Raw genomic sequence first — 19,889 nt, 5'->3', positions numbered from 1 at the left:
AACATTTTTCCAAACAATAGACATTTACTCTCTGAGATGGTATTAATACTATTAATTCAATATCTGATGCTAATTAGAACATGTGAGGACTCCATAACCATTCTGTCTGAGAATAACTACAAAGCCTTAAATAATTTTCTCTGTGTTAGACGCTATTATTATGTTTATATTTAGAATGAAAAGAAAAAGGAAGAAAAAAAACTTTGCTTTAGATTTGACTATATATTAGGGTATAAATCACTATGAAGCCATGGAAGTCATTATTAAACCTATTTACTTTATTACTGTATAATTGACTTAATTTTTTTATGTCCAACTTGATTATATAGAGGCATAATAATGGCATTTCTAACTTGGAATTCTATGGTTTTTCATTTCCAAAACCAATCGATAATTTAAACAGACCTTTAAAAACTCAGTATAATGCTTGCTAATACATTATTTTTAAGGCCTGAAAACAAAATTAGAAGCAGTGAAATGAGCTCTGTGCCCAGCAACTTCTTTTTTGTACGTTAAGCACATCTAATATTTTTTTTTGCAGTAGGCAAACAATAGTTTCAAAATTTAAATCTAGCGTTTTCTCAGCGTTACCTAAATGGGATGGAATTTGATGTCCTCCGAGTTGTTGTTCGAACTACTCTGTCTTTCCAGATTACTGGTACGGCAATAATTGAAGCCCTCAAAATTTCTCAGCTAATTTAACGCAACAGTCTCTTAAATGTTTTCTATTGATTAATACCTGTTTCCTATTCACCCTGCACGCTGATGCCAAGTGATGTTTCTGAAGTATTTATATGCTAATTCCCTGACTGTCAAGCATTTCATGCTTTTTCCATTGCCCTCAATATGAAAATTCAACCCCTTTTTGAGACGCATAAGTTAAAAGTTATGGTTACTTATTTCATACTTCTTGGTTTGCGTTTTATACTCAGTTTTGCTTTCCTAGGCATTGCCTTTACAAATGACACTTCCCAATTTCTCTGACTAACTGGCTTCCTGTTAGGGTCTACTAACTGGAGACAGGAGGAAAGATCGTATGATGACAAAGTAAGTCCCTGTCCACATGCCTGCAGTCATGGCGGTCTGTTCCCAGCAGCTTCCAACGGCATTCCCTGCCCAGCAGTGCCGGGCTTACTCAGAGGTCCGCGGAGCAAATGAGCCATGCCCTGTTCTCAGACACTGAGAAACAAATGCTGGTTCACCTGGCTGTTCCACGCAGCACTCTGAGCCTTCTCCAGGTTTGTCTCTTCCCCTTTGGTCTGAACCACATGGAGGTCTGGGAGAGCCGCATTCCTCCAAGAACCCACCTCATGGAGCTGCTTCTTTGAGCGTCTCATAATTACATCTCTTTTCATTTCTTACCTGTCAGTGTTGGGACTTATTCCTGTAATTATTGACTTCTAAATTAGCGCGAGGACACCATTTTGCTCTTAGCTCTCCAATACACATTTAATCAATTCCCCCATTCAACTTCTTTAAATACATTAAATAAGGTGGCATGATGGTAAATGTTTAATAACTGGCCCCATAGTAGGGGTGGGGCAAGGAGATCCGTGATTTGTACAGTTTGCCCATTTCTAACGTGTGACTACTCTCATCATGGCAATTTCAATCTGCAGAGTTAGGAAGACAGCTACACAGTCGACTCATCATTGTGGTTCTGCTCTGGCACAAAATGTTTTTTTTTTTTTCTGTATTAGGAGTTTTTAGGGAATAGACCCTCTCAGACGGGGCTGTGAGACTGACCCTGGCTTCTCTGGACTGAGCTTCTTTACAATGACAAAAGGCCTACTGTGAAATAGGGCACGCCTTGGCATGTGGATTCATGATATACCTCACTTGTTGCTCGGGACAAAGGCCCTGAAGATCAGGCTTTGGGAAGACATGTGGTTGCTATATATGGCCATTAGAGTGACAGCTACTAGTGAGGTGAGGTGGTTATAGGTACCTGAACTGCAGAGTTTGCAGAAGGAAAATGGCAAGCTCAGGAAATAAAACTTTCAACTTTCAAGTCATTGTGGTAGAAACAGATCTACTGTGGCTGACCTCTTGTAGCTGTAAAGTAAGTGTGACTGAAAATTATATGTAAAACATAACAAAGTATGTTATAGAATTATAATGTGAGCAGAATCTAAAGATTGGCTCAGTACCTAATATAGTAAACTAGGACCTCTTTTGGAAAAAAAATGCATTCATGACTTCAGTGGACTTGAATGAAGCTGAAAATCTTCATTTTCCATGTTGTCCTGAGCCTCTTTTATCAATGAAAGCAACCTGTTACTTAACAACAATTTTGTTATCTTTACTTAACAACATTGTAACTACCTGTCCTTAGGAATCACTTCACAAGGAAGTACTTACTCTTCCGAAGGTCCACTATGTCAATCCCTTATTTCCTCTACAACTACAATCATAATATGCTGCAGAGATTCAAGTGTGGCATGTGACACAGGAAGGGATAACATATTCTCAAGGAACACCACAAATTTTTGCAAACTTGTATTTATGGAGGCTTAAGGGAGATTGGATTTCTAATGGTTAGAATATGGGTGGTAAAATACAACAGTAGGAGAAATGTATCTTTATAGGTAATTCATCAGAGATGCTAGATTCTATATGTTCTAGTGGTTGGAAGTGGTTCATACACTTTGTGTGGTAGCCTGAAAGCTGCACACTCAATAGTGTCTATTGTTAAATGAGGCTAAGGTGTCAAAGCTTCTGTGATATGATGTAAAGGAATGAATCCAATGTTATGGTGATAGAAAAGCTAGAGTGTTTTTTTTTTTGACAGTTGCACATGCACACGTATACCCTGTAACGCATTCAGTGAAGACACAGAAGAATCTCTCGACTAAGGAATTAAGAAGAAACACATTAATGATGGAGGGCCAGGTTTTGCAGAAACTTCTATGCAAAAGAAGGATCTTTTAGGTGGGGATGATAGTAGAGATGATGTTGTAAAGGTGATCTCCCTAATTTCAATGGTATTCTCAGAATGACAGAGTTTTATTGTCCTTAACCTCCAGTAATAGAGGGGATAAAATTACCATATTTGGAAGCAGGGGTTTAGGCTGAATAGATTTTGGTGGTGACCCATGATCAGAAGTTTAACAAGAAATGAAATACATAAACAATGTACAAAAGTTTTGTTTAATTCAATATGTACATGATTTCTATATCCAGAAACACACATCTGACTTAAATTTATACAATGAAATATTTTAAAATCATTCACATTTGATATATTGCATTATTAGCAGGGCAAAATAAGTTACTCATGTTCTAGTAGGCACAGATTTTAAGTAGCTATTATTCCCTGGACGCTCAAATCTTGTACGTGAGTAGGTCATTACGTCTATGGAAACAGTGTCATTAATTTTCTAATTCCTTTATATATAATAAGGAGCCAGATTTTCCACATTGGCTCCCTAGCCAGTGGACTGGGTTATTATGGTAGGTAGCACTATGTGGAAGCTTCTTGATAGTCCTTTTTTTCCTTTAATCCTCACCTAAGGATATGTTATTTTGAACTATTTTAGAGAGGAAGGGGAAGAGAGAGACACTGATGTGACAAACATCACCGGTTGCCGCCCATATACTCCCTGACCGGGGATCGAACTCACAACCTTTTGGTTTATAGGGAGACACTCCAGCCAACTGAGCCACCCAGCCAAAGCAATTTGTGTGTGTGTGTGTGTGTGTGTGTGTGTGTGTGTGTGTGTAAGTTTTGTATTTGAGAATCTAAAACATTTATCTCATTAAAAGTTTTTTTTTGCCCATCAAGATTTGTGGTTTCCATTACATTTTTATTTATCTTGCATAGTTAGCCTATCCAAATGGTTTATCACCCTTCAAGAATGGCAATACATTACAGCAGAGTTTTACTTGGTCCTTATTTCAGTTTCACTGCAGTTTCAAATGTGCTGTCGTTGCTGGAGCAAAGCCCGTATAACTTAATACAGAGCCTCTGATATGGCAATTGCTATTTTCACTGTGAAAATTAAAGACTCCTAGAAGCAGTTTCTTTTACCTGGAGATGAAAACAATACATTTCTGTGGTGTTGCCTCAGGTGTATTATAATTGTCATCCTTTCTCACTGAGCAGTGCAAAAATCTCTATTTCCTTGGCATAACAGAATAGTTCAGGTTATCTATTACATCGATAATGGCATGCTTGATTAGACATGAGGAGAAGAAAGGAGCAAACACATTCACAAATACGCATGACACATGTGCTGAAAGGGTGAGAAACATACTTGGCAAATTTAGGGGACTTCCACTTTAGGGAAATTTCCAGGGATCTAACAGCCTAAAGAAATGTCATCACATCATCTTCAAATTGGGACACAAGTTGCTATTATTTTTATAACCTATCACTACAAAAGCCACACAAAGCTTGGTTGGGCCTCTTACCCTTCAAAGATAACATACTGTACATGACATTCAAGTAATTAATAAGACTGCAGGCCTTGTGTGGGACCCCGAGCAAGAAAAGGCTCTGAAACTGTTTCAGGGTGGAATGAAAGATTTTCTTCTCAATTGTTTTTTCAAGTCAGGAGATGCAGTTGTACTTTAATAGTCTCTTTCGGGGAGATATGTCATTTTAAACCTCTGAAAAATCCCAGTAGGGGACTCACAGAGGAGATCCCCAGGGACTTGGGTTCTTCTTTAGATGTCTGAGATTCTCTTCATAGCTCCACCAGGCTTTCAAACTCCAGTGCATGCCCTTGGGGCATAAGGTACCCATATAACCTTGAGCTGCCATTGCTAATTACAACTAGCACATCACATCACAGGCTTTGGTGGAATAGCGGTGCATCTTGAAATAGAAAATGGTGTACATGCTCTTGACTCGGCAACAGCAGTTCCTCAGGCACAAGTGCATTTCAACAGTACATTTCTCACACTCTTCCGGTACCCACTCCAAGCTGCCTGCCCTTCACCCTAAACCCCCGTCGTTTTTCTCACAGGCAGTTCTTGGAGTGTTTGTCAAAAATTGTTTTTTAGAAAGTTCTAGAGAATATTTTGACTCCAGCTGGCAACGGGCTGCAGCAGCATCAGAAGCATCCCCATAAGACACTACAAAAGTCAACAATGCCTTTGTCTGTCTTCATCATCTAACTGGGGAGCTGGTGAAATGTGTGTCTTTACACCTTGGTTATGGTGAATGGTCAGGAAGAAAGATTTAACCAGTTAGTAATCTCTCTGATCAGAATGCCTAGGGTTTGGGATTGATATTTTGGAATAAGAGTGGACTTCATATGTATTAATACTGTTCTACATACTACACACATGCATGCTCATGTAGTGAACATGCATATACATGCATATGTATCATGTTTGAATGCAATTTATCACACACAGTATATTCTAATATTTTCATATTTTATATAACCTTATCTAAAGTTCTTTAGTCAATAAAACTATTATTTCCACTGTGTCTACCCTTGGCTTTATTCTATAGTGGATGAGGATTAGAGAACGAGGGTTGGAAAAATTATAAATGCATTTTAATTCTGGAAAAAATATAAATTTGTATTTCCTGAAGGAATTTAAAGTTTATTTGGGGTGGAGGGAGATTGGGTGAGAGAAGGTGAAGGAATTACTGAAGAACATATATTCCTGACCCATGGACATAGACAGCAGTGTGGCAATGGCCTGAGGGCAGGGGGTGCTGGGGGCTGGGGGCTGGGTGGACACTGGAAGAGGGGGAAATGTGAGGGGCATCTGTAATAGCATCAACAATAAAGATAAAGAAACATCCCTGCCTGGTGTGGCTCAGTGGATTGAGCGCTGGCCTGTGAACCAAAGGGTCACTGGTTTGATTCCCAGTCAGGACACATGCCTGGGTTGTGGGCCAGGTCCCCAATATGGGGCATGTGAGTACCACCACACATTGATTTCTCTCTCTCTTTCTTTCTCCCCCACCTCCCCCTGTCTAAAATAAATTTTAAAAAGAAACAACATCCAGGGCTACTTAAAAGAACATATGAAACTTATAAATTGTTTAAAATTATATATGTATAATAATTTCTGTGTTTATACATTTGTGCATATATAGATTTTAATGTGCATTATATATAGCAAAAACAATATAATATGGAATATATATTTATAGAAATGTATATGCTATACATATTTTAATGCTATCATTGTGGTTCACTCATTTATTTCATCCCAGCTTCACTTCCTTGAGAGACATTTCTTGATCACTCTATGGGAAATTTCATTACCCATCCCCTGCATTACTTAACATTCATTTATTTATTCATATAAATCACATTACATAGTTATTCCTTTGTCTATCCCTATATGCATCTACCAAATAGGAGTTTTACACCAATAGTTTGTGACTCTGTTCCTAGCACATAGGAGAGATCCTATTTCAAAGTCTTTGTTGGGTCAATTTAAAGGAGAGGAAGACTATTAGAAGTTGAATAGTCTCATCTATGGTTCCTGTCTTTGTCACCAAGTGGTCATTAGCTTTCTGGTATGCTTTCTAATATCACCATGTGCGGATATTATCACCAGCTCAATGGGAATAATAAAAATATCCAGAGAGATAATCTGTACATTTTACATATTGTAGAAGAAAGCACTTATATAAATGCTTATTATTTAAGCAGTGACTCTGGCAAAATCGTTTCATTCCTAGTCACTTTAGACACTGTGAATACGAATGTTTGTTCTAAATGATGAACATTCACTTAAGAATGTTTTCCAATTAAGAATTCACTGAAGATGTTCTGAACAAGCCACTTGTAAGATGTGTTCAGAACAGTATTCTTTCGCTGAATTAAAGTCGTGCCCATTCAGTAATGTATGTAATGAGTATTTTACAAGACTTGTACCGAACTTTCTAAAGAATTCTTCACATTATCAATAGTATATTCATTGTATACATTGTATGTTTAGAGATATTTGAAGAGGATAAAAAAACTATAATTCAGAGTTCCTTTATCCTACTAATTTACCTAAATTGAAACATTACCATAGCTTATTTATTTATTTATTTTGTATGCATTGAATGTCTGTATTTAAACTACATGGGGCATCAAGCTGTGTTTTCAATTAACTCAGAAAAAAATCTTCCATATGCAACAGCAAGGAGCCCCATCGCAGAGGGGAATACCAGCAATCTGTTTTGCATCTCATGGTTACACGAGGAATCTTCTAACAATGGAATGCTCTCAAGAGACCCAATCCAGTCTAATCCACATATAGATGCAGATCAGTTCAATGTCTTAATTTTTGCTATCTTTATTTTACAAAAGATCTAGCTACTTTTTAGATTTGACTCAAAGGCAAATAAGCATTTAAGAACCATGTGTACTGGCCCTTTATCTTGTTGAATTGTTCTTTTGTTTTACATTAATTGATGATGATTTTCTTTTATGTTAAATGTTCTAGAAGCCTGAACTTGCATTCTGTACTCATTTATTATCAACAGTATTCCCTTAAGCAAAGAACTCAGTATAATTTCATCATTATTAATAATGGAGAAACGGGAACACCTAACTGAATTAGTATAATTTTTATAGAAACTTATTGAGTTATAGCAGGTAAAACACTTCTGAAGAACAGTAAATATTAGACACAGTATTTTCTTATGTTTTCTCTTTACTTAAGTATATGAACTTTCAACTGCTTTCTGAATTGGGAAGCATAGGTTTGATAAGCACCATAGCCGATTTGACTTCATCATTGGTTCAGTATTTAAGTGTGTCTCTTACCAGAATGACAGAAGTCTTTCTGATTCACTTCAGGGCTTTCTGCAGTCTAAACCAGACTCCTCGGCCTGGCAAAAGATCTGTCATCATTCATGTTTTACTTTCTGTCCACCTCCTTGCAGGGCCTTCTTACTTCAGTAACTTCTGTTGCAGCAATCCCAAAAGACTTAGATTCCCCTAACCTTCATTTTTAGACTTTTGCAATGTCTCTTTTTAGGATGAAGAACAAACTTTTCTTTAGAAAACTGCATTTCTTCAAGCTTGAATAAGCCCATGCTGTTCTCTAATTAAGGCATTGAATGAGTCTGCTGTATTTTTTCTTGCAACATATCCGTCATTTAACTGTCTTGTAATACCTACATTTACTTCATTTAGAGGTTTCTTTCACTAAACATAAAGGGTAGTGTTTTTTTTTTTAAGTCACCTATACCCAGTTGTTGTTGTAGTAATAAACAGATTTGGTAAAACTTGTAGTGTTAGAAAAGGTCTTCCTGGCAGCCAGATAACATAAAGCACGGAGACTAGAGAACTGGAGAATACCCCTAAATCTGTGTGTAAAGTCCTGAGTTCAGCCCTGAATGATGCATTCCTGCAACTGGCTCATACTGGGGCAGCAATGCCTTTAAGAACTAAACGATGGTCCAGAACATTGCTCAGACTCCGCACTGGGCCCTGAGTAGTTAGTGCCCATGTGGGGTACACCCAAATAGCACTGAAGAATCTTTGAAGACCAAACTGATATCAGAAACAAAGCCCACAGAAAGTAGTATGGTACGGACCTAACCAGGTTGATATTTGCTTTGCTTTAATAATTTTTTAGGCAAAATTAAAATGCTCCAAAAAATAACAGAACTCAGGGTTGCGAAACAGAATATAGAAAATATGCACAATATCATCCAAAATTCTTACAAAAACATGGAACCAGGAAAATCATTAATACCCCTCCAGGGAAAAGTTAATTGAAAAGCACTGGAAAGTCTTTGAAATTATTAAAGACTTTAAAGAAATTATTATAATCATGCTGTAATAAATATAAGTAAATGTCCTTGAGTGAATAGGAAGTCAAAATGCTTAGTCAGGAACTGAAAAAAATCCAATAAGTAAAATAAAAATTAACTGGATATTGTTAGTAGTAGAATGACAATGACGGACAAAAACTGGTAAGTTTGAAGCTAGAGCAATATCAATCTATCATAAAGAGGGAGCACAAAATAAATTAAAATGTCAAAAAGCCTCAGGCATGTGCAGGCCAATAGAAAAGGGTCTTGTATTCACATTACTGGAGTCTCAGAGGTACAGATAAGCTCTCCGTACTTTTGTATCTGTACAAACACTTGTTCTCCCCTAGAAAAAGTATCTGAAGTAATTATGGCTGAAGACATTCTAATTTTAATAAAAATAATTTACAGGTTAAAGAATTTAGAGAATTCAAACAAAATAAATTCAATGAGTGAAATACCAAGATATATTACAACTCAACAGATGAAAAGCATTGGCAAAGGTAACATTTTTAAGCAAACCAGGAGCTCAAAACACATTATAGAGAAACACCTATACAAATGACTGCGTATTTCTCAGCAGGAAACAAAACAAAACACCAGAATATATTGCAACAATATTTTCAAAACACTGAAAGTAATAATTGTCAACCTCAGCATCCTATTCAGCAAAAATATCTTTGGAAGAAAGGTAATAGAAAAGACAGTGTAAAATTTAAAAGAAGTTTAAAGAAAACTATTACAACAGAAAACTAACTTGGTGAATTGATACATGGCCAAGCTGCCCTAAAGAGGTATGCTAATGAAGCTCAGGCTTAATAATACCAGAGGAAAACTTAAAACGTCAGAATTAAAGAATAGCAACAATGATGGCAAATGTTTCATAAACATAACACCATATATTTTCTCAATCTCTAAAAAATGTACATACTGCTAAAAGCAAAATTATAACCTGTGAAGGGTGTTCAGTGTATAAGGATGTACATATGCGAAGCTTCTAAACTTTACTTGAAGATGTAAAATATTAGATCTAAGTAGAAAAATTAGACATATATATGATAATACCTACAGCACCACTAAAACACGACTAAAAGAAGAATAATACAAGCCCGAAAGATACACTAAATGTTAAAAGTAAATAATGAAAGGCAGGAAAGGTGAAATGGAAGAATGAATACAGAGGGAACACTAGGAAAACAGATGAAATGACAGACTGAATGCAACTAGGACAATAACCACAGCAAGTATAAACAGCCTGAGCACTGCATGCAGGTGCTGTTAGACCCAGGTGAAAGAAACACTCATCTATACATCCTCTTTAAGACTCCACTTTGATCTGCAGAGCATTATGCTAAGTGAAGTAAGCCAGGCAGTGAAAGACAAATACCATATGATCTCACCTACAAGTAGAACCTAACCAACAAAACAAACAAGCAAGCCAAATGGAACCAGAGACATGGAAATAAAGAAAAAACAGACAGTAACCAGAGGGAAGGTGGGGGGAGATACAGGAAAAGGAGGAAGGCTCATAAAGGAACATGTATAAAGGACACATGGACAAAGCCAAAGGGTGGTAGGAGGTGGGAATGGGTGGGGAAGAGAAAATGGAGACAACTGTTTTTGAACAACAGTAAAAAAAAAAAATAGAATAAACATCTTGCAAAAATAAAAGACCCCATTTTGAGTACAATTGTAGGCAGTTCAAGAGTAAAGGATGCAAAATGTTATATCATGTTTAATCTAAGGAAACCTTGAATGTGTATATGAATATCACACAAAGTATACTTCAAAATAAGGAAAAGGGCAATAGCGGGGGAAAGAAGGGGAAGGGTCATCAAGGAACATGTATAAAGGACTCGTGGACAAAGCCAAAATGGGGAAGGAGTGAGGGTGGGAGGTGGGGGTGGGTGGGGCAGGGGAAAGTGGTGGCAGGAAAATGGAGACAATTGTACTTGAACAAAAATAGAAAGAAAAAAGGAAAATAAAAGAAAATAGCATTAATTCACTGAGACTGCATAGATATCCTAAATGTGTATGCACCTAACAGAATAACTTGATAATACCTGAAAAAAAAAAAACTGGCAGAATTGAGTATATAAATCAATACATTCACACTTCCACTTGGAGATATCAACATTCTTGTTTTATTATTAGTAAAACAAATAGAGAGTGAAACAACAGTGAGTGAGAAAGCATAAGTAATCATATTGATCAACACTGCCCAGATGGTATTTTTAGAATACACAACCCCCAAATAGCAAACTGTATTTCATTTTCAAATGCATGTGGACCATCACAAACTAGTCCATATTTTGGATTATAAATGAAATTGTTAACTATGGTTGTTTTTTCTAATCCATGAGCATGAAATATTTTCCCATTTCTTTGTGTTTTCTTCAAGTTCTTTCAACAACATCTTCCCGTTTTCCATGTACAGGCCTTCACATCCTTTGTTCCATTCACTCCTGGGTATTTTATTCCTTTTGTTGCAAATGCACATGGAATTGTCTTCTTCATTTTTTTCTTGTTATTTCATTGTTTGCATGTAAGAGTGAAACTGACTTTCATCCATTGCTTTTGCATCCTGTGATTTTACTGTATTTGTTTATTGTTTCTAATAGTTATCTGGTGGAGTCTTCTATACATAGAATCATGTGCTCTGCAAAAAGTGACCATTTTACTACTTCATTCACCACACATTTGCGTTTTTCCCCACCTTCTTCTTGCAGTTGATTTCCAGTTTCACAGCATTGCAGTTGGAGAATATGCTTGGTGTGATTTCCATCTTCTTAAATTTGTTAAGGCAAGTTTTGTGTCCCGACATATGGTCTGTTGTTGAGAATGTGCCATGTGCACTTATAGGAGAAGGAGGTATAATCTGATGATCTGGGATGAAGGGCTCTGTAAGTGCCAATTATGTTCATTTGGTCCAATGTGTAATTTAAGGCTGATATTTCTTTATTGAGTTTTTTCTTTGGATGATCTATCTAGAGTTGTCAGGGAGTAGTATTTAGTTCCCCTACCATGACTGTGTTTCTGTCCATTTCTCCCTTTAGTTCGATTAGTAGTTGCTTTATGTATTTTGGTACTGCCTGTATTGAGTGTGTATGTTTTCTTGATGCAGTGTCCCCTTGATAGTTAAAAAAAAAAGTCTACCTTGGTCTCTCATTGCCTTTGCTATCTTAAAATCTGTTTTGTCACACATAAGTATGGTTACACCTGCTTTTCTGAGGATGCTATTTGCTTGGAGAATCATTTCCCACCATTTTACTTTGTGTCTATTTTTGTCTTTGCAGGTTAGATGCGTCTCCTAAAGATGAGTTTTTGGTGTTTGTTTGTTTATTTGTTTTAAATCCCATCTGCTACTCTGTGCCTTTTTATTGATGAATTCAGTCCATTTATATTTAGGGTAATTATTGGTGCATGAGGATGTCCTATAGCCATTTATTTGTTTTCTGGGAGCTCTGTGTCTGCCTCCTCCCCAACCCCTTATGCTTCTGTCTGTTATTTTAGTTTGGTGGTATTCTATGATTAATTCTTCAGCCAGTTCCTATTTTTTAATGTTATTTGTCTCAGTTCTAGATTATTTGTTGCAGTCACCATTATGTTTCAGTAAAATGTTCCTAATTTCAAGATCTTTAGTAGTTCAAGAACTCAATTTCACAGAATGAAACGATTGAGGAAACTTAAATGAAGACACTATTATTTCTTTAAAATGTAGTTTTTCCCCATTGACTAAAATTTTTAAATAGTCTTTGAAATAATGTCTGCCTTTTAAATGGATAAATGAAGTAAGATTCTAGGATCATTAAGTTTCTCTAATAGGTCCTCAAAATACATTTTATTGAATAAACAAAGGTGAAAACTACAGTGATGCTTTTACTATTCCAATGTGTAGAAAGATTCCAGAAATCATTGCATGATTTTCTATGTAATAGACTTGAGGTTGTTTTGCCTCTCTTGTCCAGAACATACTTTGATTTTTTTCTTAGGCAATTACATGGGATTTTTAAGACACCAGGTGGTTGCCAAGGTTTTAGGATGCACTGACTTTTTAAACTGGGCATTGCCTGAACAATATAAACGTACATTACGTTACTTTTGGGTCATTGATTGACAGTGAATGGTACTCATTGCCTGAATTGTCTTAAATCCACAATCTGAGCTTGCTCACTAAGATTGGGGCAGGTCTAGGGACAATGTGACAGGGGTCTGGTTTATCTGCATCCTTGAGTGGAGCCATCTGCTGAAGTAATGGGTATCTCTGTGGCTTAATTTTCTGGCTAAAAGTATCATACCATGACAAAACGTAATTATAACCTGAAACTATTGTGAAATTCTATTTTATCTTGGATACTTTGGTCGTATGTCTTTTTATTCCCTTTGGGGAGATATGCATATCAATAGAGAACAAAAAAAGGGTTCAAACTCGGGTTTTCCTTGCACCGTCATTAAATCTGACTTGAAGAGAGCCATCTCAGTTACCAACTTCAAACACGCTGCAAGTAACAACTAGTGCAGTTCATTAAAGGACACTTTGAACTTTTGTCTTAAATCTTCAAATGCATAAAGCCATCAGCGTTACAACTATATAAAGCTTAGAAAATTATTTCTCTGTGAGAGCTGTTGTATTAGTCATTATATTTTCGGTTTCAAGTTACCAATGAACAAAGTGGGCAAAAGAAAAGCTGTGCTCCTCTTGCATGGTTATTTTTGTAATTTAAATTACCAGGGTCCTGGATAGATAAACACTTTTGTTATTGAGTGTCTAGAATGGAAAACATGCTATAGTAAGTACCTTTAATGAAATAAAGTAGGCCATTTTGTGCTTTATTTATCTTAATATAATTTGACACTCTTTGCACATTCTCCCTTGCATCCAGGGAACCTCTGATTCCTGGGTGATTTCATTTATCATCTGCATTCTTATCAGCAGGTTGTGAGGGTCCTTGTTGCCCCACCTCCTCACCAGCCCCCAATATGGCCGTCTTTGGGATTGCAGCCTTTTCAATGAGGGTTTTCGGTTGCATTTCTCTAAACATAAAAGAGGTCAAGCATCTTTCATGTGCTTATTTGCCACCCATTTATCCTTGTGGTTCCTGTTTAGTCAAGTGTTTTTAAGAACACTTTGGTTGAATTCTCCCTTGAAATTCTACCATCCTTCTCTTAAATCAAAATGATTTTCAATTGGCAATCTTCCTAGGATACTTTCTAGCCAAAGGGCACATGACCGAAAACATGTTACCATTCTATTTGTCCTAAAGCAGATGTCTACTTCACAGAGATAACCGATACAGCTATTTCTGTTGCAAAATGTTTGCCAAGACAATGAACACTTTATTTTGACCCCTAAACTGTAATTGTCACCAAATGAAAGGCTCGTTGAGAGAAATGTGTTCAATTTGGAAAAGGGACAAATCTCCAAAAAATATATTACACTATTACGCTGGTTGCCTGAAAGGAAACTATGTAAATTTACATATTTTTATGTATACAGTATGTTGACAGTTTATAATAATTTGTATTTTATAGATTAAAGCTATACTTTGAGTTATTAGAATGTATTATATGTAAAATATGTAATATTTTTCATATACAGAGTATACATTTTTCCTGAACTTAATCCACTCACTTGCTAAATCATTTCATCTTTGTGAACTTATAATACAGCTGATTGTATTATTATAAATATTGCACAATAAAATTTACATATACAATATCTATCACCTCCTGGCTGTGTCACATTTAGCCAACCGTTGTAATATTTATAACCATTTCAGAATTTACTATATATGTGGCAGTTTGTACTTCAAATACTTACTGTACTCTGAGATTTAGTTATTATCTTCTTAAAAATCTGTATTATTTCAGATAGTTTGCTCACATAATTACACCAAATATACTTTACTCATTGTGTGCATGAATGATGCTACTTCTCCAAAATAAACCTAGTATATGGTGGTCTTTTAATAAAGACTAACATTCAGTTGATTCACAATATTTGCTTTCCTCTTTATATTCCATATGTGGCACCTGAAAAGATGTGTTTTAAAACTGGCGCTCACACATACAGATAGTGAAAAACACAAGATGGCTTCCTCAGTAAGTGGCAGTATTGACTGGCTCTATTGACTGCAGATTTAGCCGTTTAATTTTTTTTCTCATGGTTTTCGTAGGTCACCGTTCTGAGTGCAGTACTGTGGAGCTTGTTCCTGTGTTCCAGGTTCATTAGATCAAAATCAGGAAAAATGCAGATGACTGTACTTGAACAACAATGACATTAAAAAATAAAATAAAATAAAAAGAAACAAAAAATCAGGGTGTTAGCAAGTCTGGGTTCCTTTCTCTGAGTGCTGGACTTCCAAGCTCACTGAAGAGGTTGACAGAATTTAGTTTCTTGTGGTTGTTTCCCATCTTGTCTCCTGGAGGCCTCTCTCTCAGATTCACCCGAGGGGCACATGCACATCCCTGCACCTTTGATGGAGTGCTCACCCTGTCTCATTCTTGGAACTGGTCTGTCTTCCTCTCTTGTTACCTCTCTTCTGACCTCTGCAGGGTGTCTTTCTGACTCCCGCCAGAGAAAGTTCTCTGTTTTTAGGGTCTCGAGTCATTAGATTGGACCTACCTAGATTATCCATGGTTTTCTTAGTTTAACATTTTTAAAATTAATACAATTTTCCAAGTCTCTTTTACTATGAAACAAAAGGTTCCAGGGATCAGGGCATGAATACCTTTGGGTACCACACAGGGGTACTAGACCATGGTTACTGAAATGGAATGTTCAATGGATGGCAGATGCTAAAGATTTTGAATGCTTCCATCTGAAATTGGCATCTTATCAATGAAAGAAAACCTAAATGAATAATTTGTTATGTACATAATTATACCTAAATTGACTGAATAGCAAACATTAAAAACATTACATATTGTTATATATTTAACTTATCATTAATGGCTTAAATACAAGCAATTAAATTATAATTGGATACATACACCCCATGAATACCAAAAAAATCCACTTTGAAGACATCCTACTTTTGGGTAACTTTTAATGAAATATATTAATTTAATAGAATATATATTATTTTTCCCTTCAAACTGTATTATATTATGTAAAGGGGACATATGCTATCATTGTGCTATACAAATTGTGTTATATTGCTTTTATTGCTTGTGTTAAATCAAAGATACTTTATTTAGCACTAATTTTTAGTCATTTCAGCCAGTAAAAATAAACTGCTAGTTTTTCTAATAGTCAAAATTTTAATCTGTACTAAAAAGGAAATGTGAATTAAGGAAAAGTATTCTTGTACTTTGTTTGGACCAAACCCCAAAGCACCTCCAATCTGCAGCCCAGGCATTGTGATGGTCCAATCACGTTCATGATGAAAATCTTGGAAACTTTGTCATCCATAGTGCAAACAATTTGATTGCAATCAGCTTCTGAACAAAGGTATTGAAAATTAAATATATTTGATATTGTCTGTAGTATGTTATTTTTATACATCCTTCTAAATACACCACCTAAGCAACTTTAAAGAAAGTCCTTTGAGAATCAAGAATGGCATTATGATTTTAAAATTTATTTGAAAACTTCTTTCTGTGAGTTTGGCTCATACAATTTTTCATATTTAATTCTATTCCCCTACCATCTTGGCAATTAGGCAGTAGAAAAATGTTTTTTTGGAGGGGGCAAAGGAGGAACTGTATGACATGTCAGTCTAAAAACAAATCACATTGGGAATGGAGGGAAAATGAGGGTGGCTCTGTTTTATTATTTGATGCACTATTTGGGGGTTCATAAGAAGAGCCTCCCTCCTACCAACTAGGGAACATAGCATATTATTATGTTCAGAATATTATATTGATAATATCCTGTGGTTATTTTGAATTCAAAACAATTTCAAGTTATTAAAAGATATAACAAAACCAATTTTTGAATGAACAGACTATCATGTTGTCTATATATTTATTTGAAAGTAATTTTAACATTTATAATCATCATTTCTGAAAGCTGACAAAAATTTAAAATTGCAAAAGAAAAATATTCTATTTTAAGAAATGCATACTGATAAATGCATAGACACATTTTAAGTTCTTTTTTGTACTTTACTATTAATATCTTTTCAAAATGTCATTTATTATTTGATATATATGTGTGCATAAATTTAGTGAGGTACTTTATACTTTTTTCAGTGATGTCTAAAATATAGTATTGAAAAACAAAGTAGGAGTAAAAGACAGTATAGTCTATAATTTTATTTTCAGATATCTGAAAAGATGTGTTTGATGTGATGCAGAAGTAGTGATCAGTATATCAGAAAAGATGGAGGAAACAAAGAAGAAAAAAGAAAGATTGCATCACTGATGAACATTTTTCCATGTTAAAGTTGATTCATTACTTTCTTTATCAAATAAATGTAATTGAAGCTGCAATGAAATATAACACTAAAGCTGATCTAACAGTGTAGCATTTTTATGGAGAATATCATGAAATAGAGAAGTAAATCAACATGAAAATAAAATCAACTGCAACTCTATGTATTAACATTGAAGTTATTTTAAAATCACAATTTACCCTGAGCTCATAAATACAAAGGATGCTATACAAGATACATGGGAGGATGTGATAATACTATTATCTTCCTTTGGCATCTTACATTTTACTCCACATAAAATATACACTAAGCTTATGCAATCCTCAGCCAGTCGTTTGTCAGTAACAACAGCAACAACAACAAAATCCGAGTTCCCATCGCCTCCCTCCCTGTCTGTCACTGTCTCTTTGTCTGTCTGTCTCTCTCCCTCTCTGTTCATTTACATTGCAGAGGCACCATATACACAGTAGATATATATTATTAAATTTGTGATTTTAAAAGAGCATATTCTCTTTCAAGCAGTAAATTGTTCTCTAATTAAATATAACAATAACTATAAGCAATCATTTATATCAATGGGTGGATATGATACATTAATATTTAATATTGTTCAAAATCTAAATAAATATTAATGCTTTCTAAAGGTGGACTTCAGGTGGGCTGTGGTTTTAATCTTACATTGCAGTTCAGTTTTGTAAGGAGCAGTTCTGATGAATATACCAAGTAGGTATTTGTATCTAACTACATGTTATACAGTTGGTAAATTTTCATCTTTGAATTTGTTTATAAATGTAGCAAAATTGTGCTGGAAATCACTAAATCCGCACTATAGAATTACACAAAATATGTTCTGAAGTCAATGCCAAGTTCCAGAACTTTCTCATGAAGAAATTTATACCCTAATGTTAGTTTGTTTGTTTAATGTAAGAATTTTCACTGGAACTCCTGTTTTCCCTGTTTTGATAGACTTTACTGTTAATCCTGAAGACAATCATCACTCTGTAAGCACTCACTCTGTTGTAGGTCATGTACTAAGTGGTTCACATGCTTGATCTCAATTTTTTTTTAAATTCTGAGATGATTCTAGATTTATAGAAAGGTGAAAAAATAGTATGAATAAGCCCATGAGCCTTCCATGTCCCTTATCATATGTAACTGCAATACAGTATTAAAACCAAGGGACAGACATCAGTGTGTGTACTTGTGTGTGAGTGTCTGCATGGGTGTGCACATCTGGGTGTAGTTTTAAGCAACTTTACCCTGGTGTACATTGTGTAACCATCATCTCAGTTCAGATGGAACAAAACTTTCCATTACTACACAGGTGCTAGCCTTGATATTTGCAACTCACCCTTGTCCTTAACAGCTAGCAAACCGATAACCAGTTCTTCACAGTTTTGAAAACATTGTAGGAATAGACTCAGGTAGTATGTGATATTTTGAGGTTATTTTTCCTCCAATCTTAATGCTCTGCGGTCTATCCAAGTTGCGGCCTACATCCATAGTTCATTCCCCTTTCTTTATAGCTCAGGAGTATTCCATCAGACCAACGTGCCACGGTTGAACTGTTTATCCACAGAGGGCATGTGCTTGTTTTCAGGTTGAAACTGTTACAAATGAAAGCAGCTTGAAAAATGCGGTGTACAGGTTTTTGCTGCTGCTGATCTTACTTTATGCTCGAAAAAAGCCTGTGAAAATAAGTAAATAATTATATAACTAGAAAAAGAGTACATATGTAATGTAATATGAATAAGAGTTCATATTCTAGTTCAAGCCTAGATTACTTCAAAACCAAAATCATTGACCTCACAGGGATCCTAACTATTCTGTTTCCTACATGATTGGATTGCATGCATGTTTCAGGACTCCAAATAATAACATCATTCGCTGAAAGTGTCTTGAAGTCCTTGATGTCTATGTATTATTATTTATGAAGCTGTTGGTTCACTCAGTGAGCACTGTAAAATACGGGCCTACTGCTCTGTGAGGAACACAGTGATGAATGTTCTAGGTAATCCTGGTCCTGTGTTTATATATTCTATTCCTGCTCAGATAGCAAGCTTCATGCATACTTAATGAAAGAGATTTTTTAAATCCTCTTTAGTAACTTTTTACTTTTGTTCTTTTAAAAAAACCCATTTATTTATTTATTTTTACGGAGGGAAGGGAGGAAGAAAGAGAGAGAGAGAAACATCAATGTGTGGTTGCTGGGGGTCATGGCCTGCAACCCAGGCATGTGCCCTGGCTGGGAATCGAACCTGCAATGCTTTGGTTTGCAGCCCGCGCTCAATCCACTGAGCTATGTCAGCCAGGGTACTTTTGTTCTTTTTAACAGATGTCTTTGCCCCCCCCAATCCGTTTGCCCACCTCCACCCCACTTTCATCTCCCTTTGCTCCAGCCACCCCCACACTGCTGTCTGTGTCTATGGGTTGTGCATAAATGTTCTTTGTCTAATCCCTTCACCTTCCTCCACCCAGTAACTTGTCCCCCTGCCCTCTAACAGCTGTCAGTCTGTTCCATGTACCCATGCCTCTGTTTCTAATTTTTTGTCAGTTTATTTTGCCCATTGGATTCCACATATAAGTGAGATCCTATGGTATTTGTCTTTCACCAACTGGCTTATTTCACTTAGCATAATAATCTTCAGGCCCATACATGCTATTGAAAAAGTAAGAGCTCCTCCTTTTTTACAGCCCCATAGTATTCCGTTGTGTAAATGTATCACAGGTGTTTTTTTTTTTTTTTTTTTTTATCCATTCACTTACTGATGGGCACTTGGGTT

This window comes from Phyllostomus discolor, chromosome 11 (genome assembly GCF_004126475.2).
Source record: "Phyllostomus discolor isolate MPI-MPIP mPhyDis1 chromosome 11, mPhyDis1.pri.v3, whole genome shotgun sequence".
Taxonomy (NCBI): Eukaryota; Metazoa; Chordata; class Mammalia; order Chiroptera; family Phyllostomidae; genus Phyllostomus; species Phyllostomus discolor.
This window is presented reverse-complemented; position numbering follows the sequence as displayed.